Source organism: Leptinotarsa decemlineata, unplaced genomic scaffold (assembly GCF_025532065.1).
Source record: "Leptinotarsa decemlineata unplaced genomic scaffold, Ldec_3_MD MMD2_P_RNA_scaffold_2, whole genome shotgun sequence".
In the NCBI taxonomy this organism is placed as follows: domain Eukaryota; kingdom Metazoa; phylum Arthropoda; class Insecta; order Coleoptera; family Chrysomelidae; genus Leptinotarsa; species Leptinotarsa decemlineata.
In genome coordinates this window covers 22,797,660-22,824,252 of record NW_027412529.1, presented here as the reverse complement: position 1 = coordinate 22,824,252, position 26,593 = coordinate 22,797,660, and the positions used below count along the sequence as shown (strand labels likewise).

Below are 26,593 nucleotides of genomic sequence, written 5' to 3'. Positions count from 1 at the left end.
ACCATATATATCTTAATCTGACGCGCTTGAGTATTTCAAAATGGCGAATTTTTTTTGCACATTATAATAATGGCCGCAAGTTTGCGTCAGATCGAAATCGTCAGATTATTGAATGAGAGTTTTTTTTTGTTGCACTTAACACCCCCTTAGAAAATCTGATGCGTTCGATTAAATTGTTTTTCTTTTCACTTTCAACCCTTACGTACAACCACCCACATCATGCAAACGATCAGATTAACATACCAACATTATCAAAAATACGTAGGACGTTGATGCTATCAATATCTGACGCGCTCGAGTATGTCTATGCAATAGTATTTTTTTACATATTCAAAAATCTATAGCCGCTTCCCCTACCGATGAAAAGGTATATATTAAATAACTTTTTTTTTCTTATCATCTAAACTTTGCAACCTAATATGTCTCAATGACGCTCGAGTAAATCCCCATTTTGCATCGTGTGCTCCCCTGCTATAATTCTGACTAGTTGGACTAGTAATAGTCCAACTGATGGAGCCGCTGTCTAGCCAAACGTGTTTCAAATGAAATTTCGAGTACCTGGTGCGATACCTCCGCACTGCTGTTTGGGTCGGATCTTTCCTGCACTGATGAGAGGTAATACTTCTGTGAGATATCTTGTATAAATGTCTGTCGGATATAATTCAATATCCATGTTGGTTATAGCCGGGGAAGTAGTTGTTTTCCGGCAGGCATTTACCAGAAGTAGGTTGGGTGATATGGATATTTCGAGATTTAATTTTGAAATATTTAATTACTAGATTCTAATTACTAGTTCTGATGAAGATAAAATGTTTTCAATAGACTCATTCCACAGAGGTTTCAAATTACACTCATCAAATATATATCATTTATATTTGAAGCAAATACATGGAAATCTCTCAAACAGAAAGTAACTTTTAAATCATTTTGCAATGGTTTGAAAAATACAAAACCATACCTACCAATAAATCATATGATTTTCTTCATTCGACAACTATATTTCTTCAAAACAACCATCAGGCAATATATCTATCTACACATGGGAACTTGAACAAATTGACCACAGCTACTCGACACGCAGTAAAAACAAATACTAGATAGATAGATATGTAGATCTACTATACTGTCCAAGAAAATACAATCTTATTGACAAAACTGTTAAAAAATCTGGTATGTGTAGCACTTCAAAGAATAAAAGAAAAGAAACAATTCAAAAACACAAATACCCAGAAACACAATTTGAGCAAAACTAAGTTCATATATTTAATAGATGAAATATAACAATAAAAAATAAAATTTAACAACGTTTGTAAAAAAATGGTTTGTATAGTCCCTTTCAAAAAATGTAAAACACAAATATAAACAATTTGAACATAAGTTCACATGTCATGGCATTAAAATAAAATATATAACAGTATAAAATATAATTTGAAGTATAGCTGTCAATATAAACAAACCAAAAAACACATATATTAAATCACAGCACAGTTCCATTGTAATATTCATCAAGATTGTAGAACGCTTTTGTAGCAAGGGCATCTTTAACAAAATTTCTGAACTTTTTAAAGCTTTTTTCTTTCCTAATTTCATAAGGTACGTGATTGTACAGCTTTTTACTTTCATAAAATGAAAAATACTTTGTCTGACTTGCTTTTGGAACAGGAAGATGAATAATAATAATGTTTTATTCGTACTATTTCATTACATATCTTAATTCTACCAATCACAAAATGAACAAAACAAAAAAAACCACAAGGAAATGAATCCGCGCGTGGCATGAAATCTTTGTCCAAACATTTAATCTAAACGATTCAATAACAAACCAAATGAATCTTTGTTTAAACATCTAACGTGAACATCATTAAAATACAAATATTCTCCAATTTTGTTTAAATATAAAAACATAGAAATCTAAAAATTGTTAATACTAGAAGATCTAAAATCCAAACCAAATACTAAACAATTTAAAATTGAATAAGATTATAAAAGCTTTAGTCAAGTCACATTTTCAAAATATTAAATTTCATATCAGATTAAAGGAAAATATTGCCACTAATATCACATTACATGTATAGAGTTACTCATTTTCAAATTGATTACTTCCTTCCTTTCTTTGGAAGATTCCCTCATACATTTTTTTGTATCAAGATGGAGTAGTAGAAAGCCAAAAACTTTCTTTCCCAAAAACATTACAATAATTACATCAGAATAATTACATCTGCAGATTATATTATGAGCAACACCTCATGCAAGTATATAACATACTCTGCTTGTAGCTATAAAGCTTTCTAGTGTTTCTGACGGAAAAGTGAACAGCCAAGATCAGACCTTTTCCTTGAACATTTCGTATGAGTTGATCGTTTTGAGTTCGAGCGGTAGCTCATTAAAAAGTTTTGGTCCCAAAAAAGTATAACATTTCTGCCCTTTCGTTTTTTTAGTTCTGGGTATCACAGCGTTGGTTTTATGCCTTGTGTTGTAATGGTGCTGAAGAGGTGCCAACGACGTTTTATGTCTATACTGCCTCAAGAGGATCTCAAAAACAAATATCTGACTTACATTCATTCATTATCGTCATATAGGCTCCATGACGGATATTCTCGCGGCTTTTTATATATCATTTTAAGAATGTACTTATGAATTTTTTTTAGATTATTGATAAGTGTTTTTGAAGCTCCTCCCCATGCAATGACTCCACAGGAAAGATGGCTTTCGACCAAAGCATGGTACAGTATTTTTAGATATTTTATATTAATGATGTTAGATATGTTTTTGAATTTATAGACCATGAATCGCAACTTTTCAATTACATAATTAATTTGATCTTCCCAATTCAAATTAGAATCTACTTATATGCCTATGTATTCAAGTTTATCGACGGACTCTGTTTTCAGAAGGGTTCCGTCGTCATGTTGTATTTCCAGTTCTTTATATGGTGGTTATGTAATTTATATGTTCCGGAGTTTCAACCATGTTATGTTTTTTGTAAATCAGGCAAACAGTTTCTAATATGAAAATACAAGTAACAGTGAGAATTTTTCTCTCAAAAATAATGGTCTGCATGACTCACGCACTCCCACCTTGCATAAGTATCTAACCACTTGCGTTTGCAAAACAAACTCTAAGTGAAAAAGTTGTTGACTGCAAAATCCCCAAAAGGCAACACCATATCTCAAGTGGGACTCAATCAGGGAATGATATACCATTTTTGTTGTGGATAAACTGAGTTCATTTGAAACTATTCGAAGTGCATAACATCCTGATGGAGAAGTAGAAGGCCAAAAAGTTTCTCTCCCAAAAATAATTCTCACCTAAAAATATCCCCTTTCAATTCAAATGTTATTTTGTGATAAATTCTCAAAAAACACTCCCCAAAGAGCTTATACTTATTTACCTCCTAGACTTCATAATAGCACTCCGTCCGATATCAAAAATAACTTCCAACTTTCATTCATTTAAACGCCATATACGAGTCGGTATTTATATATTACCCCTTATATGTATGTTTATAGGCTCAAGTGTAAACTTTACCTATCCCACGCACAGGCCTGACCTTTTTTGGGTTCCTATATTTATTTACCAAATGTCTTCATAATATACATTTCTACATTCTGTTCAGTGAATAAATATTATTATTATTAATCAAAAGGTATACTTTTCCTAAAGTTAAAAGATAACCTGCCTAATCACTGATGAAACCTATTGTGAAATATATGAATATTCACGAGATCAAATTAGTTATAAAATATACTGTCTTTCTCTTTTCTATTTTGTTCGTAATTTTTTATAATGATTTTTATACTAATGCTGTGAAAGTCACGATTATTGTGAATTTATTAATGGCTGCAGGCTTCGCAGGTAAATCACGATTCAGCTCTTCACTTTTACCCTGTATCTTAGCGGATCATTTTGAGGAACGGTATCGCCATCAAAGTATTCACCATACTGAAACTTCTGCAATTTGCGGCCTTTGGAGGCAATGCGTGAGAGTGTTGTGAAAGGTCGATGCTTGATTAAGAAACGCCGTGAGGGAGAGAGTGAATTGTTTGGGTTCATCTCGAGTTGTTCTAGTGAAGTGCAACTTTAGTCTTCCTTATACCTACCGCATTAGTTTTGCTGTGATATATTTATGTTCATTTTTTGCTGTTCTCGCAGATATATCGTAAGGATATACGTTGATCATTATTAGGTGAGTATTGTTCTGTTTTTTCATCACTAGAAATTTCTACACACCTATGAATCTTGCTATTAGAATATAATTGTGGCATACTATTTCTCTAATGGTTGTTGGTTAAGATGTATAATTTCTGGATCATTTCTCAGAGAATTTTATTTTCAGTTATCGCAATGATTCTACTGATACTTTTTCCAATCTATAAACATTTTCAGTGGAAAAAAGAGCAAAATCATATGATTATATATAATATTTATTGGTTCACATCGTGTGATATCACTATTTCTCACCAGAATATTATATAATCATAAGATTCTAATAAGTTTTATTTCAGCTTTTGGTTAGATTATAATTTATATATGTAAAAGTGGAAATTTCTCGAACAAACATATAACTTTTTAACAGAAAAGTTAACTACTATTATTTGAATTTGAATAGAAGTGTTTTAATTGACTCATCTCAGTTTTCTGTACCGTAGAAAGTTGTATGAAGTGAACTTTTACTATATTTCATAATTTGCGCCAGTGCGTTTTAAATAAGAATTGATGAACCCAGTTATTCAAATATGGTGCCTAACATCATAGTTCGCTCATTTCTAAAAATGGCATTCAGAAAACCACTTTTGAATTCAGTTGTTTTTTATGTTCATTCGAACATTATTAGAACTATAGAACTATTACAAAAATTAGGTAATTATATTGGAGATTTATTTTCTATCAAAATCTATATCAAATTATTTGTAATTCACTATGCAATCTTTATATTGTTTTTGTATTCTGAGTTTATTCTGTGAATTTCATTACTTGTAATGCCACCACACATTTTTACCAAACCTATGGAAGGAATTTTTAATATTGAGACAACTATTATTCAATTCATTGGAAGTTTCGCTGACAATAACGAAATTGTTCCAAAAACCATCTCCATATGAGGACATCTACTTCTACAATTCTTCTGTTCACCTTTATTCAGATTAGACATTTATCAAAGTCACCCAATTCATCATCATCAATGTCTTTATTTTTTATGCCATCTTACCAAATGTTACAGCCGGAGTACATGATTTACAATATTTTGTATTTTTTATTTCTATTCAAAAGGGGTGCAATTTCAAGGTGGAAGTCATTGTTACCTTCATCAACCTTGAGTCACCATTACCCCATATCAATATTTTTCATCTTTACTACATACATTTTTTGACTGTGCGTGACGTAATATGTAATATGTTCACAATTTGAAATATTATGAATCTGAAATATTTCGTATTAGGAGTTTCGTTGTTGCGATCATTATGTGTAAAAGAAAAGGTTCGTCATGTTGTTCCACGTGCAAAACAAATAATCAATTGAAGCTACTCAGAGAAGACACTCTATGCCTTTAACGAGAATATAATCTTGACATCCTTGACTTCTATTTATATGCAATCTAGACATATCAGTAGTGGTAGATAGATGATCACCAAAGGTTAAAGAATGTGAATAATATCTAGGTAAAGTTCTTGAAATACTACCAAACAACCTCAGTGAGCCTCTTATTTCTGACATAGTCATCGCATGACTGAATTTTATTAGCGTTATTTCCCCAGCACATAATACACGTTAATTGATAAAAATATGAAAACGAAGTTTTGAAGTAAGACTTAATTGTGAGATTTTCACTAAACAGTTTACAAAACCGTAACACATGTTTCACCAGACAAAAGCATCTTCAGAAGTGTTCAAATAAGTATCGATCAATTTTATTATATATGGAAACGAAGTTTTTATGTGATGAAAAGTTCAACCGAAAAATATGCTAAACTGATATTTCGGGTTATAGAATTGTTTTCACATCCAATCTATGGCTATCTTATGCATTTATGATATTATCTCCACGTTTAGCTTACCTAGTTTCAGTACTAGCGATGCGCCCCGGTTCCGAACGGGTGCAATATTGATACTAAATATACATATAAACGCGTGCGATCGCTGCTATTCATATTATTAAGCACGCGCCGCCGCCCCCCGGCCTGTACCGCCGCAACCGCTATGTCGTTGCGTTTTGAATCTGTAATATTTTCGAAAATATTCATTCGAATTAATTAAAGAATACCCGAGCCACTTCCTTCGCACTTCTTTCAGTTATGTAACTGTATTGGAATCAACACAACTAGAAAAATCTCGCGAGAAAAATATCTGGTCGTACTTGGGTTTGCTCAAACGATCGTTGTCGAGCGCAGTACCATTTTTTGATTTATTTTCTTTATTAGACAAGACAAAAATACATTTTGCATATATGCAAATGGTCAAAAGAAGTGGCTACACAAAAATCAGTTTTACAAGCGATTTTTGTCGTGTGTTCTGGCGTCTTCTAAATACTTTGTCTTTCTTATATATGCGTTTCTTTGCATCTGTCGCCTGGAATCTCTAAACGCGTCGCGACGGGCGGGACGTTTCGAAAGTGCACTGATTCAAATTGGCGCTTTTACGCATGATATTACATATCGTGTCGTTGGGTCATTAGAGTTAGTAGTTCAATATAATAATAAAGGTCTTTATTAGAGATATCATAAATAGATAGATACTATATATTAAAGACACCTCGGTATCTGCCTGTTTTTCCACTTGACCCAAACAAGTTTCAGAGGATGCAGTTCAAAATACATGATTTGTATTGTAATATTCAACACCACACACTGAAAACATTTGGTAACAAAAAGAAGAATAACATAACATTTTCTTTGGAGAATCAATACTTTTCAGTGGTTTTCTGGCTGATATAATGTGTTTCTTTGATCTCCAATATCTCGTTTATGCATTTGCTTATGTTGTATGAAAAATATCGTTTAAAAAGTGGTTAGGATGCTTTGGAAGGATGAAGATGTGTTTATGGCTGATATTGCGGTTAGGTACTACCGTTCTAAAGGTAATTTTATTATACAGATATGAAAGGGGTTCGAATCTGATGGTATCTAAGATTCACCATATTTATCCATTTCAATAATTGCAAATTGTGATTACCATGTTGATGTTTTTTGATCCCAAAACTGAGTCGAATACAGTAATTTTAAAGTTTTTGTATTCTTCTTTCATCCACAATGTTGAGGCAAGAACTGTATATTACATTACACTAATTCAATTGAGACAGTAGGCTCTACAAAGAAAAACGTTCGTGGACCTACAAAGAAACGGTATTTTACTTTTAATGAGTCATATGCTTTCTGTAAACAGTGACCGGAAAACCCTAGCTCTTGGTCAATTCCCAGTCCTGATTTTTTAATTTTTGGTTCAAAAATAATATTATCATTGATTGACATTTGGGAAGCAACAATTTTTATAAATATATATTTTCTCCATAATAATGCTATGAGTAAGATAATGCCGTAGGAAAGCTGGATTTGTAAATATGAAAAGCCCAGAATGGAGCCCTCAGGTACACCTTTAGTTGTTTAAAGAAAGCTAGAAGTATTTCCATTAAATCTAACAGTCTGTCATCTATTAACAACATGAGAATGAAACAGTTTCTTTGAATTTTCATCGAGACCAATATAATATAGAATATAATGCATTCATTCGTGATTTTGAAAAATCTAATATTAGGACAGTTATTTGCCCGTCATCATAGGCTTGAAAAATATTTGTGATCTGAGTGAGTGCAGTTGTACAACTTTATTTTATACGGTAACCTGACTGGGTGTATTGTAAAATATTATTTTCGGCAAGACATTTCCGTATTTGGAACTCAACGGCTTTTTCCAGTACTTTGGACATATAGCTAATTGGTCTTACGTCATTGATGTTTTGCAGATTGTTTCTAATTCACATGTTTTAACATGATCATGTTTAATATTATTCTTATGATGATTTATTGATAGCAATTACATTTGAAAGTGTATATCTGTATTTGATTCATTTCTCAGAAGCGATTTCAGAGTAGTCAATTTTTCTTTATGTATTTTGCTTTCTAATTCATATTTTTAGTATGTTTCTTTTCCCTTTTTTATGACTAATATTATGAGATTTCTAAGTTGCTTGTCAGTTTGAATAATTTTAATGTATTGCCTTTGTCCCTCATCATAGCTGTGAAGGCACCAGTACCTAAGTCACGGTGCATGTTTTTTTGTAACCCTGATCATCTTTATAGTGAAAAAGTCCACTTTGCCAGCAATATCACCTATTTCACAAGTTGTATTCCGAAGTATTGATTTGAGATCGGCATCAAACTGGTTATAATTTCAATTTTTGAAATTTCAGGCAGTTCAGTATTTTTGCTGATTATCCTTAGTGAAGAATATTAAATCATGATTACTTTCCTATAGGGTTTGCTTGGTTTCTATTTCTTTCACAATATCATTGAGATTAGTTGAAATGTAATTTAAGCGTGTGCAAGAATTTTGAGTGATCCAAGTACGTTCATTAACCAACTCTTTTGGATCCAGATTTTCAACACTGCCTCTGAAGATTTACTATTGCTATCCAGCATGTCGACATTAAAATCACCTAAACAGAACGAAATGTTGGTACGTTAGATGAAAGAGCAGACTCAAAAAAATCAGTTGTAATTTGGAGCTTTATAGATAACACAAATAGCTATTATCTCTGTTTTTAATTTTTTCATGACCAATAGTTGTTCAACATTTTTCAAAAAGTATATCTCGTATTTTAAATCAAAATAGATGTTCATTCCAACTCCTCCCCTCCCTCTCAGTTGTAACCACTGTAACAACTCGTTCTGTTGTTCGGATGCAAAAGTTAAACTCCATAATTTTTTATTAGCGTATTTTTTTTAAACTGAATAATTTATCATTTTCTCGTATCAATTCTTCAAAGGGAGTATATAGTGGTATATAGAATTCACACATAATTTAGTGGATGTCCTACGTCTTTGATGTCTTTTTTTATTGACATATTTGTAAAAATAAAATATACAATACTCGGTCCCATTTTGTATCACGACATACTTTTTTGTGTAGAGAACTCCTCGACTGATCTATTTCAATTGATTTTATTCCAAGCTGACAAGCGACAAGAAATCCTTGAATGAAAATGACATTTTCATTTCATTTCAAAAGAGACCTGAAAATGCCGTCACATACGTTAAAAACAACATTTAACGTATATTAGTTATAGTTTAACGATACAAAAGGAATTTCCAAGTAGATGACACTTCATATAAAATTTGAATTATCTGAGGCTCTCACTAGATTTGAGGTAGTTGAATATTCTTGGTCCACACAAATTCAAAGAACATTGAGTTGTGTTATACTCAGAAACTAGGGTGTGGATTCCATTTTTCCTAGGAGTGTTTGTGTTATGTACATCTTTGTTCGATTTGAAATTGTCTATGTTACTGAATGCATTTATCGATAATTCGTAAGTAAATAGACAAGAGAATCAAAATACAGAAGGTGGTGAATATATTTCTACAATTATCTCTTTGAGAAATGTTAAAAATATATTGTGGAATATATTTTTGGCTTATAAAGATTTGTTCAAAACCCTTTTTGACTATTACTCCTAAAAAGATAGAGTTTGATTTGAAAATGAATGAAAAAACTAAAAATGTTACTAACTACGTGTTATAGTACTACTTTTACACCTTTACACTACACCTTTACACTACATACATTTTTCTTTCCACGAGTGACATTTTTCCATTCTTATGTTTATTCATTTTCTTGACTTTCAGTTTTTTATCCTACAAGAGCTCAGCTACATCATACTTCACTCCCCTCCCTGTATTGGTCCTAAAATTAGTTATTGAATATTAGTTTGTCATGACTTAGCTATTAGAATTATAAAAACTATCAACTTGATATTTGTTACTTCCTTTATCTTCATACTGTATGAAAGTGCATTATTCATGTGATCGTCTACTAGAAATTATGCTCACTGCAAGAAAAAACTATGTTACGAGTATTTAATCATTCCAGCAATTAGGTACCAATTAGTGCTTGAAGTAGTTTTCGCATTTGACCTACTGATTATTCACTACCTTATTTACCCAATTAAATGCAGTAATAATTAAATAATATATTTTATTTTTCAAAGCCTACAGTTCACTGACTCTAATGTTTGTCTAAAATTCTTATGAACTATTTATTATTTGCGGAACTGCCATTGTCATACATCATTATCTGTTGATAGAATACTATTGAGTATTGTTTTGAAAATGTTCGTGTATTATACATTTTGATATTGAACACATGATAATAATTTTGTCAGAGGTTGCAACTTTGAGTATTTTATGCCCTGAGTAGAATTGAGTGGAAAGCGAGAAAAAGTATTCTTGTAGACAATCATGGTTAAAAGTATCCTGCATAGCTTCCTACTTTTTCTTAAGTACATATATATATATACTTAAGTACATATATATATATACTTAAGTATATATATATATATATATATATATATATATATATATATATATATATATATATATATATATATATATATATATATATATATATATATATTTGAAGAACTAAAATATATAAATTTTAAAAATTTCGATCTCTATCGTGGAGGACTGTGATCTGTCCTTTGAAAATATTTCCATCTACGCGTTGTTTTCACATGTAAAAATAACTGACAACTTGGAAATTCAAACTAGAAGCCCCTCTATATATTCAATCATTTTTGAATTCTGTTCTCACTTACACAAGGCATGTCCGGTACCTATGTCAAAGAAAGGTTTATTCTAGGTTTGTTCTGGTTCTACAAAATTCAGGTTCTAGGACGTCAGGATCATGCACAGTTGATATAGAGCGTTCTGGTTTATTGAGGATAAGTTCGGATTGATGAATCCTCTGTTCTGGTTTCGACTGTCTTGAACCGTCCCGAATCGTTGAGAACTGTTGAGAACTGCTCCCGTTGCTCATGCGCATTCATGTGGATATTTGTTTGGGCTATTTTCTTGGATGTTTTTTTAATTATTTGCATTATCTACACATTTATATATAGAGTTACTTCTTTTAAAATTAATTGCTTCCTTCCATTCGTTGGAAGATTCCCACATTTTTTTGTATCAAGATGGAGTAGTAGAAAAGCAAAAACTTTCTTTCCCAAAAATCAATCACTCTTAAAAATATAATTTTTTCGATATAAAAAATGAACATGATCAACAGTATTTTCTCGTCTTCATCTCTATATACGATAGGTGACACAGTGGTCTCCTCAAAATGCATTGTGGTTTAACCAAGTGTCCGAGACTATTTTGGACTGTTTGAGATTTTTTGCTTGTACGCATCATGTCTTGCGCAGTTTGCAAACAGTTCCGGATGTAAGAACCAGAACAAACCTTCTGGTTTTAACATCCGTATATATAAAGAGAGGAAGACGAGAAAATACTGTTGATCATGTCTATTTTGTTATGTAACGTATCCTTGTAGTCAGTTCAAATGTTATGTAACCTCAATCATTCAAAATAAATAAATAAAAAAAAATCCTAGAAAATAGCCCAAACAAATTTCCACATGAATGCGCATGAGCAACGGGAACAGTTCTCAACATTTCAGCCTCGAGAGCAAGAACGATTCGGGACCGGGACGGTTCAAAACAGTTTAGGATCATTTCGCCGTCGAAACCAGAACAGAGGATTCATTATACCGAAATTATCTTCAATAAACCAGAACGCTCTATATCAAATGCGCATGATTCTGACGTCCTAGAACTGATTTTCGTAGGACCAGAACAAATCTGATTAATTATTTTGTATATTTTTTCAAATTTAAAAAAATCAATATCTAGCATGAACCAAATTCAAACAAGACAATGTTTCCTTTCGATATGGTGGTTTTCAGAGAAAACATAGATATCATTTTATACGAGTTTCACGTCTATTCAGGTATAGAGTTTGGTATCGTTTGCATCAAAAAAAAAATGAGAGATTTTTTGAACAAGGTGTGGTGAAGTACATAAACTCACTTCATACTTTGTGTATCACAAACGCGATTATTTTGACAGTTTAAAAAACAAACAGATTTCAAAATGAAATTTGTTCAACATATGGAGTGGAGTGTTAGATAAAACACTTATGAATAATATTTAATACTTGGAATGATTTCTTAGTCATGTATTCATAGACATACAAGAACAACTACAAAGTACTTCAAAGATGTGTTCAGATACAGAAATATGTTTTTTCAATGCCACGGAAATCCGCCTACAGCCATTGATGTAAATTACATCCACATTAAGGCTCAATGATGAAGACTTTGTAGGTGTTTGATGGAGCGTCCATATCTAGACTTGAGTACATTATCTGAAATATTTACATTTACGTTTGGAAGCTACATTAACTAGGAAAGATGTCATTGGTATAGCTCAGGTGTCAGTTCATATTCGTGCGGATCAGATCTGATGAACGAAGGTTTAATTTGACTTGTATTGCATCTAACATTTTGATTGTCATTTTCCTATCTCACCCAATAAGATCTTGGTCGTTTACTTTTCTAATTACTACTTATACCAAACTTCATCCTCACAAGTTTTTATTACTATATATTATCCCGACTTTCATAGTTGATAGGTCCACTTCGAGATCGTTTATCATAGTAAGATTTTATTTTTATTTTTTCATCATACAACTATTGAAATGAGTTTGATTTTGGGTTGTAATTCACTCCCTATTATCGGTAGTTGTGTTCTCAAAAATCTACTGTTGAGGATTTGCGAAGGGGAAGATTGAAATTAATAATAAAACTATTATTGCACTCTACAACAAGATCTCTAAAATCATAGTTTTCTTCAAAACTCTTTCTCAAAATGTGTTTCCCAATATTCACAGCTTTTTCTGCAAGACTGTTACTTTGATAGTAATACGGTGAAAATGTATAGATTGTGATATCCGTACTCTTATAATATGATTTACATTTAGCTGATGTGAATGATAAGAAATCTGCTATTAGTGTTGAGGGTATCTAAATTGTCTAAATATATTTTGCATCATATCGATAATTGAATCTGAGGTTTTATCTGACATTGAAGATAGATCTAGCCAATGTGAAAAATAGTCAACAGTTGCCATATACGATTTTGCATTAAATTCAAGAATGTCCATACCTACCTTGTCAAACCTTAACTATAGTACATTATGTGGTAATATGGATTCTTTATAGTTACTATGCATGACGTTTCCATATTTTCTACATCTCTGAATGAAAGTATTGATATATGTGCTCATATTAGGACAATATAAGAGATATCGGGCCTATTTTATTGTTTTACGAATCCCTGTATAACACAAATAGAGTAACTTCATCATTGACTGTTATAATGCTTTGGGAACAATAATTTTATTGAATTGATTGATGTAGCCGTTACTACGTTCTAGCTAGAAGAAAAATGAAAAATAAAACTTTCTACGTTTTTTACCACTTTTATTTGTAACTATCGTCACTGTTGTTTCGTCCTATATGGACATTTCCAACCAATACAATGAAACTGTATATTTCTCAAAAAATATAAAACCAACTTCAATATATAAGTCATTTTTCGAAGTATAATATGGTTTTAGATATGCTGAAACTTAATTTTTATTAGGCCAACCAATAATATATTAATATTTTGGAAAGTACTTTTCCTTTGACCGTTTTATTCATGAAAAGTTGAATTTTTTCGCTCATTGGTGAACGTTTAGGAACTATTTATGCACCATATGAAATATCGGAATATAATGTATTTTATCAAACTTGATCGTGAAAGTAAATCCGCAAAATGAATATTTTCCCTGGAGTATAATAAACATTCGATGAGTACTTCCGAAGTTACCAACGTAATCTTTGTAATCTCAACGATCCTATTTCACAGGTTTATTAATAATTGAAATAATTTGTACATCAACTTCTATTTGACATAAGGAATTATGAAGTTTTTGAGTACCATAATAAATACAAAGTAACTTTTTTCTGTTTGGCTGTAATTTATTTCACGCTCGTTCATAGAACTCGATGAACAGCCTAAAAGTTTCAATATATTGTCATATTTTTGAAACGTGCAACAAACTAATTCATTATATCAAACAAAATGTATTAGGCATTAAATATTCAAAAGACAATATTTGCGAATTTACTTATATTACATCACATTCACAACTCTTTATATTTGATACTGACAAAAAGATAAAAACTTAGTAGCTCAGGTGCTTGAAATGCAGAACATGTTCCCGCAAACACCAACGATAAGTCATGGATCGGTGGATTTCCTACGGGTCAACTTCTCTAAAGATAAATTTTTATCTCTTTTTCAGTTCCTGTTTTGTATTCACATACAAAACCTTCACTTTGATTTATTCTCAGAGGCAAGAATCTGAGGAAGTAAAATCGGGTGACCGCGGAAGCCAAATTTTTAAGACCGAAACCTATAAATGCAAATTGAAATTTGATCATCAACAAAAAACAATGCAACTGAATTTTTGTGAAAAATTCCCTTTTCTCTAAAAAATTGTGGGTTTTTTATGGTAATTCACACAGTTGAATATTTCTTCATGTGATAAATGTGATACATCGGTTAAAACATTCGGATGACCATGTTATGACCATTTCGAAAACCTCTACCTTATGCAAAGTCTGATTATTGTGTTTTTGTAAAGTACACTTATGTATACTGAATACAATTATAAAAACTTACCTCTATTGTATTATTTACTTTGATACCGAAAAAATACTCTGAAAAGCATGATGCATAAGCTTTAAAATATTCCAAAAAGTGGCCATTGCACGATGTTCATCTTGGCTTTATACGGGACCAAATATGAATCGGTATTATTTTTGGATTATTGCCAATGACTTTCAAGGTTTTTGGAGTCACGATAAAAGTGTAAAGATGCTCAGCTCGTTAAATCAGATTAGGACGAATGGATGAAGGTCGAAGAATAGATCAATTTTTTTTGGCTATAATTCCATTGATCTTCGTTAGTATTTGATTGATTCCTTTCTTATTAGTCAGTGGGCTATGCTTGAAGACTGGCAGTGAACAAATCTAAAGAAATGAACTTTAAACGTTCAAGCCAGTCTCGGATATACCTACACAGTAGGTTGAATGGACTGACGCCTATCGGAAAACAACTACTCCCCTGGCTAATACCACGAAGGTCGTTGAATTATATCCGACAGGCGTCAGTGCAGGAATCTTCACAGAAAATTTCCTGCATATGCAATTGGCAATACAACTGGTGGTATTAGCCAGGGGAGTAGTTGTTTTCCGATAGGCGTCAGTCCATTCAACCTACTGTGTAGGTATATCCAAGACTGGTTTGAACGTTTAAAGTTCATTTCTTTAGATTTGTTTACTGCCAGTCTTCAAACACAGCTCACTGATTAAAATGAAAGATTTTGTTCCTTATTCAGAGGAATCGGTCAAATTTCGGATATGCAGTTGGTTAGTACCTCGTCCACTAGATGGAGTGACATTTTGTGATGTTCGCTCCAACTTCGGAAGAGGAATGAAATACTCTGAAAGAATTCAGATTTTCAATTATGAAATATCATTGACTTTAGGTCGATGATGGTCACTATCTTGCACCGACGAGTGGCTAATGAGCCCGAAACAGGTCTGTAAGTGTGCCCGTTCCAAAATTGAAGGTCGACTCTTTCAGTTGTATTGCCAATTACATATGCAGGAAATTTTCTGTGAAGATTTCTGCACTGACGCCTGTCGGATATAATCCAACGCCCTTCGTGGTATTAGCTAGGCGAGTAGTTGTTTTCCCATAGGCGGATATTCAACCTACTGTATCCGAGACTGGCTTGAACGTCTAAAGTTCATTTCTTTAGATTTCATTGATTCTTTGGATTTGAAAGTTTTTGATGCTAAACAGAGCTATGAAATAAGTAGAATTCCAAATACAACTGTCAATTTTCGTATGGAACTGAAATATTCATAGGATAATTCTATCACCAAACTGAAGTATAACTCGATGAATTTTGATGATATTATCTTGATTTGATTCCACTATATCAGGTGAGGATATATTATCATTATTACAATTTATTAGTGCAGCTAAAGAAGCAGAGAATCGACGATTATTTATGATAGATATTGTAACTCTCATAAATGACTACGAGAAAAATCCAAATTATTAATGATTATAGGTTAATCAGTGACTTATGAAAATAATTTGAAAAGTAGTCATTGAGTTATCAGATAAATTTGTCAGAAAATCAGTAAAACTACATATATGTAATACTACATATACTACATACACTAATACTACACATACACTCATGTCGCTGGAATTGCAAAGGCTGCTTCTCAAAACCTTGGAACACTGTTCTGAACCAGAAAACTGTACACACCTCAGCAACTTTTGATGATTTGTAAAGCTCAAATCAGACCTTCTTTGGAGTATTGTTCTCATGTATGGAGTTCTGTCCTCTAACATACCCTGAAGTTGCTGGATTCTATTTTTATTGTCTATTGTCGCACACATAAAAGAAATGTGGTAAACCCCTGGTGTTGCTATACATCTAACCTAACCTAACCTAACCTAACCTAACCTAACCTAACCTTAGATGACTCTAGACTCTATCTGAGATTTCATGTTGTGTTTCACCAGGACCCTCTAGGTTCAGTCCGTGAAATTCTTCATGTGAATCAGAAAAGGTTTTCCAAAAGAGGGTTTGGATTTGTAGTTAAGTTACTTTTGCATTATCTATCATTGTTTACTTGGAATCGGCTTTGCTATATCCATTTCTTTCGAAACCATTTTTCGAATGATTGATATTCTTTGCTAATGACGGTTCTGAGCCTCTCCACATAACTACCTTCCCCTCAATGCCACCACAGTGATTTTGAACTTGACATGCTTTTTCGAACATATTTGATAAAGGGGTTTGATGAACATGCCATATCTCAATATTTTATCCGTTTTTCCTCCTCTTTTCGGAAGATATTCGTCTCGCCAGGAGCTGAAAAGTCTACGACAAATATCGTCTTGCTCTGGTGGTCGAGAAGGACTACATCAGGCTTATTAGCTTGTATAAAACTGAGGGTGGGGAACGAATAGTTCAAATAAATTCGGCACTTCTCGTTCCCCATTACGGATTCAACATCCCCCGGAGCGTAGGGCAACACCTGTATATCGTAGATGGTAATATAGCACTCTTAGGGCCGCGTTATGTCGATGGATATAGGATATGGATATATGCTGGATATGCTCGTAGCAAGTGCATTAGGGTCTCGGACGCCTCGCGGCAGGCCCTGCACCTTGTGTCAGGAACCTCTATACCCATACACGACTGCGGTAGACTAAGGTGTCGAAGACACCATTCTGGCAAGCCATGATGAACCCCTCAGTTTCCGACTTCAACCCACTCGACCTGAGGAAAGCGAAAGTCAGGAGCTTTGATAAGACAAGTTCTTTAATGTTATCGAAGAAGACTCCATGCATTGGCTTGTCCTTGCGTTTCCGCAGAAGTTCCGCTTTTATATGAGATTTTTGCTGAACGTGTTACAACTCGGTGACAGAGTTGTGATCACCTCGTTCAGTGTCGAAAACTAAACCGAGATCATCAGCTGCTCGGGCAGCTGCCCTAAAGAGAAATTCTCCAATTCCTGCTTTCTCATGGTCGCGGACCATGCAGAGAAGGAGATCCGAACTCCTGACGACTTTACAGGCTACATCCAGTACCATTCTGTCATGTAGATATTCCAAACTCAAAAATCCACGGCCCCCCTGTTGTCGGGAGAAGTACAACCGTGGAAAGGACGAAAGGACTCCTATAGAGTTTGCATCCCTGATATTTACGTCAAGTTGATACAATTCCTTCCGAGTCCACTTCACTACTCCAAACGAGTAGAGCAAGATTGGAACGGCAAACATATTTGTTGCAGCAACTTTGTTCTTCCCCGACAGTTCCGATGACCAGATCTGTCGAAGTTTTGCTGATACTTGCCGCGGAGAGAGTTCTTCACTGCTGTTACCTCTTGTGAGTGGCGTTGTTCCATCCCGAGGTAAGTATATTTCTCTACGGCATCCAAATGGTGTATGATGCTTCCATCTACGAGCTGCACATTTTCTCCGTAGTCCTCGCATCGTCCTCTTTTGAGATTTACCATTACACATTTGTCTATCCCGAATTTCATACCCATAGCATGCGTGTACTCTTCCACCAGCCTCAAGGATTAATGAAGATCTTTTTCTTCAGAGGCATAAAGTTTAAAATCATTCATATAAAACAAATGGGTGACCTTGTGCCTTCGGTTTCCGGAGACACAAAATAACTTTTCATGCTAAATTCAAAGATATATCAAACAATGTCATTCAAAGTTGACTTTCAGGTGATTTTGATCCTTATCCTAATTTCTTTGGTTCGGATCTGTATTAAATTTACCTGTGGTGAAATTAACAACATGCAATTCATTTCGATAAGAAAATCAACTCACTCATCCTAAACTGATTGGAACGTATCAGAATTTTATAATTTCATAGATATACCTAATTCATTTGAAAGAAAAATTAAATTATTGTTCAAAAGTAAATGAAAATCAATATAGTTTTATAAATTTTCCGTTTCAAAGATGAGTTTTCACGAATTACACTCGTATATTTTCAAAAATGAATAACCTCACTTGTAATTTTGGTTATTAGTAGAATATTTTTTGACAATCTTAAATTATGGTTCAACATTGGTAGTGGAATATTTCTAATCTGTAGACTATAATTTCTCATTCAGTAATATGGTACGGCAAATTGAAAACATCTTATATTGCATTTATTATTTACGTAATAATTGGGGATACTCTAGTCAGGATGTCATGCAATTTAACTTTCACATAAATACGAACATCGTTACAGTTCATTCCACAGCCTCATCAGTAAATAAGAAGAAAGAAATTGTTAATATCTCCAATCATGCAAGTAACACATTTCAGTCATATTTCATAAATTCTAAGTTATTTTGCAGCAATATTGAAATGCCCTCGGTGGTGTTATTCGGAATTTAACCAAGCGAAAAATACGATATCTCTGATGTTCAACTTTTCTCAAGATTTTATGAGAATGAGTTTTGTTTGAAAACGTGTCAATTGTTGCTACTTCAAATAACTAAGTGACATTTTCAAAGACGCACTTAAACAATTGCAAAAGTTTATCGTTCCGTATAAATTTGTTTCATGTCATTAAATGTCAAAACAAATGTTTCGAATGAGAACTGAAATTTGTGATAAGATTTGTCATGAAATTTAGAAAAAAAAATTGAAACATATTTGAAACATAAATATACTTCATTGTCTCCTGGAGAACAAAATATTCGTATTTCTAATAGTTGCTGTGAATGAATAAATATAATTTTTTTAAAGTTCATTCCACATGTTACCTGAATCGAAATGAACAAAGAATTATTTATGATAAAATATTTATGTAATGATTCACGATGAATAATATATTTCTTGTAATTACGAATAATAACACGCCATTGACAAACAATTCTTATTGAACAAAGAAAAATGGAAAACGTTTTGAACAAAAAGGCATCATTCCTTATTAACAGTGGCATTATGGAAACTATTTTTGAACAAAGTTTGAAACGAATGTTGGTTTTAGCTCTTTTATATGCTGAAATGATGGTAACAATAATTAACTTTGATGAAAAGTTTTCCTGACTGTTTATAATAATAATTGCAGACGAATGAGAGCTTTTACAATTTCATGAGGGACTAGCGACCCGCTCCGGCTCCGCACGTGTGCAATGTTGATAGTAAATATAAATTCAGCCACCGGAAAATTGAGGGCATGGAGAAACGGCGATGAAAATATTAATTTTGTTTTATGGACGCCCCTTCTTCCCCCGCGGGTGATGCCCCAGTTAGAATATTTAAAAATCCTTTCTTATTGCACGTTTACAACTTTGAACGAACTTACGTACAAAATTTAAACCTCTGAAAATATACCGGTTTGGAGAAACAGTGATGAAAAATAAACTTTATTTTATGAACGCGCTTTTTCCCCCACGGCTGGCTCACCAGTTGGGATATTTAAAAATCCTATCTCATTGCATATCTACAACATAAAACTAACCCAATACAAAATTTCAGCTTCCGAAAATACAGCAGTGTGGAGAAACTTTGATGAAAAGGTAATTTTCATATGTATTCGCGTCTCTTTTATCCTCAGAGGGGGTGCCCCAGTTGGAATATTCAAAAATTCTTTCTTATTGCACATCTACAACATGAAAGAACCTACATACAAAATTTCGGCATCTGAAAATATAACGGTACGGAGAAAGGGTGATGAAAAGGTAACTTTATTTTATGAACTTCCCATTTACCCCGCGGCTGGTGCCCCAGCTGGAATATTCAAGATTCCTTTCTTATTGCTCATCTATAACATAAAGCGACACTCCATATAAAATTTCAGCTTCCGAAAATATAGTGGTACGGAAAAACAGTGCATGATGAAAAGGTGATTTTCATATGTAAACGCCCCCTTTTCATCCCCAGGAAGGGATCCCCAGTCGGAATATTCAAAAATCATCTCTTATTGTACATCTAAAACATAAAACGAATCTACGTACAAACAGTGATAAAAAGGTAAGTTCAATATGTAAACGCGTCCCTTTTACCCTCACGGACATCCCAGTTGGAATATTCGAAAATCCTTTCTAAGACCTAAGGAGCACCTTAATTCCAAATTTCAGCTTTCTAGGAATTACCCGTATGGATAAACATAGATGAATGCGTGATTGTTTAGTGTGTGATTTTCGCATTTATAGGTATAAATTACCATGTTTTTTCAAGTTTTAAATCAATATTTGGTAGTTAAAAAAGGATTTTTTATTTGGAACAACCGCTATACCCGACTTTCAATTAAAATTCCTTTTGGAGGAATTTTTGATTTTATATTTTTAGAATTGTCTTGAATGAACTGGAATTTTCTTCAATTGTTTTGAATGTCATTGCGAATTTAATGAACTCTTCAGTACTAGCGATTTCAATGGCGGGTTTCGGTTCAGATTTGATTTTATTGAATGAAGTATTACGAGTAGTAATAATTTGAAAGGAAATATGATTGATATTTTTCATTTTTCATAATTTATCATTTTCTATATCTTCATCTGTCGAAGCAATTAAATATATAATACTATATATACAATAAATATATAATACTATAATACTACCTGTGAACTTCGTTCCGCCTTAGAGGGAATAAAAAAAATCACATTTTTGATTTTATTTCTTTAATTTTTTCATTAATCAAGTATTTCAATCATTCTTTATTAGGTTGCACTCTTCAGTTAAGCATCTTGTGATACACGACATTTTTTGTTTTATTATCAGGCGCAAGTATAAACAACGCAGATGGTCTTACGACCCGTGAACATGCCACATATAATTGACCATGTGAAAAACATTGATTTTCCAGATTCAGACCACACACTTTCAAGGATTGGCCTTGTGATTTGTTAATGGTCATGCCGAATGCAAGACGAATTGGAAATTGAAGTCTTTTAAACTCAAACTGCATATCGGTTAGAATCATCGGGATCCTCGGAATGAGAACTTCCTCACCTTCGAATTTTCCTTTGAGTATCGTCGCGTAAATCACATTGTTCAAACGTGTACCGTTGTCAAGTTTTGGTGGGTTTATGTTTTGAACCATGATTACTGCGGAGCCAACCTTCAGGCGTAAATTGTGCGGTGGTAACAAGGCACATCCAAGGAGTTTGAAAATTAAATTGGATAGTTGGTGGCTTCATCTTCATTTGTTATACAGTCAATTGATTTGAATGAATTGTTCCAATGATATCATTCTGAATTATGTAGTTTAGGTCATCTACATCTTTATTCTTAGCCGCTAACACTTCTCGCTCACTCAATCATTCATTATTTTTGTAGTTAGTAATTATGTTTGGGAAAACTTTGCTGATAAGTTCGTTTTAATAGTCTCGAGTCATTGCGTACATCTTTCAATGGTCGGTTAAGTGCTTCTAATGCATGTTTGTGCACCATTGTGCATTCGTCCCATATGATGATTTTCGATGCTGATAAAGCTTTGGCCATTGCGGAGTTTTTTGAAATATTACATGTTGGTTCTTTAATAGTTTGAAGATTCAACGGAAATGTTAATGCTGAATGAGCCGTACGGCATCCTTCTAACAATGTAGCTGCTATTCCAAAAGAATCAACTGCAAGCGCAATGTTGGATCTTGCACGAACAGTACTTAAAACTAATGCCATCAGGAATGTCTTACCAGTTCCACCAGGAGCATCCAGGAAATATAAACCACCATTTCCATCATCAATTGCCTTCATTAATCTTTGACAAAATTACGTATAGCTGTTATTTACCTTTTATTGTTATTCCATGTCAAATGGGTTTTTGCTATACCACGTTTTATAGTGACTTCTTGGTGACTTCACGGAAATGCGGTCGAACGGGATAAAAAGTATCCTATGTCTTTCTCCTTGTCCTAAGCTACCTCTCCACCAATTTTCAGCCAAATCGATTCATCCGTTCTTGAGTTATAAATTTTGTAACTATATTTGTAATATATATATATATATATATATATATATATATATATATATATATATATATATATATATATATATAGATTTTGATATGATTCTGTTTCAATTCTTCGCGGTAGGTATTGATTAACTCGTAGATACAAAATTCTGAATTGAAATTTTATGACTTCTGGTTAATATTAACCTTTCGAAGACTCCTATATTGATTTATTTTATTGACCGAAGAGGTACGTGTATCGATAATCTATGTGAAAAGTAAATATTGTTTGCCAAAATTCAACAAAAATGATTTCTACGAAGCTGTATCGGGTGATATGAATCGTAAAGACAATTAATCTGATTATTTATTCAATAACGTATTCAAAAAACACTATAGGAGAATTTCACAAAACAGTTTTACAAAAACACAATACGTGTTTCGCCATACAATGGCTTCTTCGGGAGTAAAGACACGCCCGAAGCAACCACTGTATGGCGAAACAAGTGTGGATTTTTTGATATATATATATATATATATATATATATATATATATATATATATATATATATATATATATATATATATATATATATATATATATATATATATATATATATATATATATATATATATATATATATATATATATATATATATATATATATATATATATATATATATATTTATATATTTTCAGCACTTTAAAATAGTTTTCATGAGTTTCTGATAACATCGCGTTGAAAGTCTCAACTTCGGCATGATCACTTACAATCAACTTTCAATAAACCATTACTCCGTTTGTATTAGTTTTATTGGTACCATTAAACCACTACTCACGAAAAACCGTGGGTTTATTGGTTGAGAAATTGACACTTTCACTCGCGAATGATTCGAAAATAATTAACTTCTAGGAAATCATTTCATGAAAAAAAGTTGCGAAGACTTTGCTATCCATCCCTGACTCATTTTCAATGAAACATTTTTTACCCTCGAGGAGGACTAGCGTCCCACTCATAGTAAATATAACTCCCGGTACAAAGTCAAGTTTCAAGTAGAAGGTAAATGAAACCTAAATCTAAACTAGACTATTAGCCATTTTGAAAAGCTTAGTATTAGTATTTCATTTTTTCAGTAATTTATTTCATTTGTATAGGAAAAGATCGTGAATACTACACGTTACAGACTAATGGACTCTTCAGAGTAGATTCTCTACCAATTTAGCTTGGTTTTTCATACGTTTGTGGAAGGTTGAATATCAAAAACAATAACAAAAATTCACGCATCGAATTTGTCGTGAAATGACACTTTTCCGTTATTATTATCTTCTGATATATAATTTCAGGAAAGTTGTTACTATTGTTAGTGATATTTCAATCTCAATGTGTCGAGTAGAAGATCAGAAAACGATTATTTCCTTCTGTTTAAACGTAATCAGAATTCTGCCCATTCTTAGAATGAAGATTTTATTATCATTACGTTACTATTGGTAACAACAAGGTGACTCCATATTTAATGAAATTTTATGTATCGCTTTTTAGGAGACAACTCTTGGATAATTTTTTGTTACCTTTCTCAAATCATAATTTTGTAATCCTTCAAAAAAGACAAATTCCTTTCACTCTTGTTTTTCACGAACAAAGATCGTGGTAAAATGTGATTTTGAAACTGAACGAGCTACCAATCTAAACTTATCCTTAAAAACGTAACACTTTTTCCCGAGAAACGAAGGAAAATATTGCAATTTAAAAAAATATTCAAATGAAACAAAATATTGCCACCACATAATGAATCTTCAAATTCCTCGAGAAAAAAGTCAAATATATAATAATCCTCGTCTACTAGTTCTCAGCTTTTTCACAAAAGTATTCGATTTACAAAATAGCATTAGCATATCAGCAATCACCAGCACGCTACTATAATGACTTTTATGTTTCTCAAACTTGAATTGGTCTGAACTACTCAATAATAAAGATTGATTAGACAAACATTGCAATACTCCTTATTGATATTATTTGGTTACACATGGTTATCTGAGATAGTTTTGAAAAAGTGACTAAATCACTGATGAATGTGTAATTTTAAAATAATAAACAGTCTTCAATTTTCTCATCATATGACTAATAGTAATGATTTTTACTAAACAGTGTTCAATCGAGTTCAATTGTATTTCGTCATCAAAAGTATTTGTTTTTCTTTTGACATACACTTTTGACATACACTCCTAATGTTGAATAATCGAAATAAAGAACAATTTATAAGTGTTATTATTAGTTTTGAAAATCACAAAATTATTTTTCATTTGAATATACTATAATAGTATAAGTAGTTTATAGTATATTCACTGTGTTGAAGTTTAAAGTTACGATCTCATAACAATACTTGTGTGTCAATCACCTCTGTATTCGAAAAGAATAAAACGCCATGTTCAGTTTTTGCTCACTCATAGTTTGAGTAATAGGATACTGAAGAAAAATACGCAATGTCTTTTTCGTTTATATTCTATATCTATATCTTGTTTTATTGTTCATCCGGTATATTCAAAACTATCCGAAGTGAATTTCGCATTTTGGGACCAAACGCATGCGCATCCAAGGAATCACGAGTACGGAAGTAGTACGCTAACCCTAATCAGCAGATTCGAAATACACGATTTTCATGTGCTTTTTCTGAATTTTTGCTACCGCTACCGCTATTCGTTAGTGCTCATTACTTACGTCAGATAGTCCACAACCGCTCAACGCTTTCGCTTCGCTAGTTGGATTTGCAGCAATAATTCCATAATCCAAGTTATTACATCTTCAACTTGGTTTTGCTATTTATATGTATAGAAACTACTACGTTTTTGGTCCTTCGAGCCGGATTCGCTTCCCTCTCATTGTATATATTTCCCTTCAATATCATAAGTATTGAATTGATATATATATATATATATATATATATATATATATATATATATATATATATATATATATATATATATACCGGATGAACAATAAAACAAGATATAGATATAGAATATAAACGAAAAAGACATTGCGTATTTTTCTTCAGTATCCTATTACTCAAACTATGAGTGAGCAAAAACTGAACATGGCGTTTTATTCTTTTCGAATACAGAGGTGATTCACACACAAGTATTGTTATGAGATCGTAACTTTCAACTTCAACACAGTGAATATACTATAAACTACTTATACTATTATAGTATACTCAAATGAAAAATAATTTTGTGATTTTCAAAACTAATAATAACACTTATAAATTGTTCTTTATTTCGATTATTCAATATTAGGAGTGTATGTCAAAAGTGTATGTCAAAAGAAAAACAAATACTTTTGATGACGAAATACAATTGAACTCGATTGAACACTGTTTAGTAAAAATCACTACTATTAGTCATATGATGAGAAAATTGAAGACTGTTTATTATTTTGAAATTACACATTCATCAGTGATTTAGTCACTTTTTCAAAACTATCTCAGATAACCATGTGTAACCAAATAATATCAATAAGGAGTATTGCAATGTTTGTCTAATCAATCTTTATTATTGAGTAGTTCAGACCAATTCAAGTTTGAGAAACATAAAAGTCATTATAGTAGCGTGCTGGTGATTGCTGATATGCTAATGCTATTTTGTAAATCGAATACTTTTGAGAAAAAGCTGAGAACTAGTAGACGAGGATTATTATATATTTGACTTTTTTCTCGAGGAATTTGAAGATTCATTATGTGGTGGCAATATTTTGTTTCATTTGACTATTTTTTTAAATTGCAATATTTTCCTTCGTTTCTCGGGAAAAAGTGTTACGTTTTTAAGGATAAGTTTAGATTGGTAGCTCGTTCAGTTTCAAAATCACATTTTACCACGAACTTTGTAATTGAATTTTTGATAGTATCTGATATTTAATAGGATATTTGATATGTACTCGATGGCATTCCTCATACGCTGCCTGTTCAGAAAATAGGGTTAATATTCATTTTTCTAAAAAA

General features: G+C 32.5%; 1 protein-coding gene across 1 annotated transcript in view; it reads left to right on the top strand.

Moving 5' to 3' along the window:
• The first annotated feature begins 3,939 nt into the window (after positions 1-3,939).
• Positions 3,940-26,593, top strand: part of Cpap1-j (cuticular protein analogous to peritrophins 1-J) — a 115,583-nt gene continuing 92,929 nt past the window's right edge. The window contains exon 1 of the mRNA XM_074185746.1: positions 3,940-4,186. The gene's annotated coding sequence lies outside the window, so the exon portion shown is untranslated. The remainder of the gene's footprint in view (positions 4,187-26,593) is intronic.